Source organism: Anopheles nili, chromosome 2 (assembly GCF_943737925.1).
Source record: "Anopheles nili chromosome 2, idAnoNiliSN_F5_01, whole genome shotgun sequence".
NCBI lineage: Eukaryota > Metazoa > Arthropoda > Insecta > Diptera > Culicidae > Anopheles > Anopheles nili.
The window spans coordinates 30,894,080-30,896,526 of NC_071291.1; positions in this window are offsets into that span (position 1 = coordinate 30,894,080).

Here is a 2,447-nt window from a genome sequence, read left to right on the forward strand (position 1 = left end):
CCTTTTACCAGTTTATTTGGATTCCAGAAGCCAAATGGATTGGAATTGTGAAAATGAAACCCTTCACGGCAGCTCACTTGGGTTTGGGGTACATTGCCACCTCTCTGAAGGTAAATGAGCGTTTTCCAGTTGCCGAAAGACAAAGACAAGCCGCCCGAAATGAAAGGGAAAACACATGCACAGATACTAGCGCTCGCACCCACAACAGCTTCTCTTGGTGAAGAAAACCGGGTGCCGCTGGGAACAAAAATGCAAATTAACCTTTAACGGTTCGCGAGCTCGTGGAATTCCCACGTCACGCCGTCAGACGGTAGGCGAACCATTTAAGGAAAAATGTCAACCGACACGAGTGACGTGGAAATGCGGCAGATTACGCTCGCGTTCGGTCGTTCAGATGCATCGAAACATGCCACCTTGGTTGGTGGTATAGGCTCAAAAGGCGGCCGTCGTTGGCGCTTGAAAACAAGACAGGAGAGAAAGACGTTCCGTTTAATAATTTCAGATAAATTCTCCAACACACCGAACGTGTGAAAACTCTCGACGATAAATCGATCGGTTTTAGGCCACGAGTTTTTTTTGCTCTCGTTCTGTCTCTCTTTCACAAGCGCGCATGAAACAACCGACAAGGCATAGTTTCCGAGCCGCGTGTCGAATATTATTCAAATTTATTCCAACCCCTTCCGGGGTTGTCACCCCTTGCGGTGGAGCATCTCCTTTCCCGCAGGGGTGCATACACATTTCACTCTTGTTTTCGATCCGTCCGATCTCCGTCGTTCCCGGGGATGATCCACGGTGTAAACATGCCAACCTAACAACTCACAACCCGCCTGACCCGCTCGGGTACGCAAATGGATGCAAATGGATCGCTGAACTTAGCGCCGTACCGGCCCCAGGAACCCTGGGAGCCTTGGCGTGCGACAATGGGAGCGCCACCGTGGGACAATGCACGTGTGTGTGTGTGTGTGTGTGTGTGGGGGGGGGGGGGGGGCCGCCCGGGGGGTTGTGCATGCCCAGCGTCGTAGAGTGTCAATGTCAAAGGTGGGAGGCCTCGATGGGGTGGAGAGAAGAGAGAACCAAGGAAAAAGCATCCCGCGCGAGCCCACTGGAATTGGCGTTCAGGCAGGTTTTAGTTTTTTGTGACAGTATTCCTGGCGCTCCCGTGGGTCGGGTAGGTCGATTGGGAAATAATGACGAGCTGGCCGGAATGGCGGTGGCCTAATGAACCCCCTCTGCCTCGAGGACTTCAACACGGAGCGAAGGTAAAGAGTTAATGATTTCAATGTCACCCCGATTTGGGTTAGCGCTGGGGGTTTCGAGCTTTCGCTGTCTCGTGTGGCGCGCGGCACAAAAGGGGTCCCATGGCGAGGGGTGGCCCTGGGCTGGTGATGGGAAAGAGTGGAAAATCGACTGCCATTTGCCTACCGCCAACAATTATGGTTCGCGAAAGCCACCACTAATGAAGACATTGCGAGCCCTCCCATTGTGGCTTCGCTCCGGTAGCCGTCAGTTGCTCGCTCCTTCCGGGAGGAGTCTCGGTTTGATTCGGTTTATTTTTCATCATCTTGGGCACCTCGCATTCCCGGGATGGCGCGTACCAACTCGACCGACACACACACACACGCAGGCACACAATCATAAGGGTACAAATGGCAAAGGGTTGGCGGTGTTCGACAAATTAAGATTTCGAGCCCACGATGTGCTGGGAAGATGGCGGAGTGCGATAAGAGCGCACTTGAGGGTCGTGGGTAATGGGCTTTTGAACGAAGAGTTGCACTGGGGACATGCAAAATGCGATCGAGCTCTGCGTTTGGAGGCGCATATATTCATTAGAGTGAGCGTGTGCATGTGCATCTGGTTTTGTGGGTTACCATTTCACCTGTCGATCGACCGATATGGGTCCGCTATCGTTGTGATCTAGTTTCCTACGGCAATAAAACACAGATTACTTATTTCACTCTTAATGTCGTAAATGGCATTTTAAATGGAGAAAACCTGTTTGGTGTTTTGTGGAAAAAGAGGGCGATTTTCTTCGAATGGGATTGATATACAGTGAGCATTTTCTTCATGCAATAATGCAAATTATTACGAGAAAAAAATGTAAAAAAAGTGTTTAAAAGATATTTTGTTTCATTTATTGTAACGTTATTCGAATGTCAGCCATAAAAACTAGTATCGATATACTGCTCTACGTTTTAAGAATTGTTCTAGAAACATGTATTGTTCTCATTAGTTCATGTTGTTGAACAAAACAGTTGGAATTTGAGGCGGCTCTGTTCCCTGATCTTTAACTTCTAATACGATTATGCTTACGGCTGGCCTGGTTTGCGGTTTATATAAAAATAAACGCTCAATCAATCGCTGTATTTAGGCGTTTAAACGCTCGGATTATCTGCTTCCATCGGCGGCTAACCCAAGCTCTTTCGATAGTACAATAAATTGATAAGCGC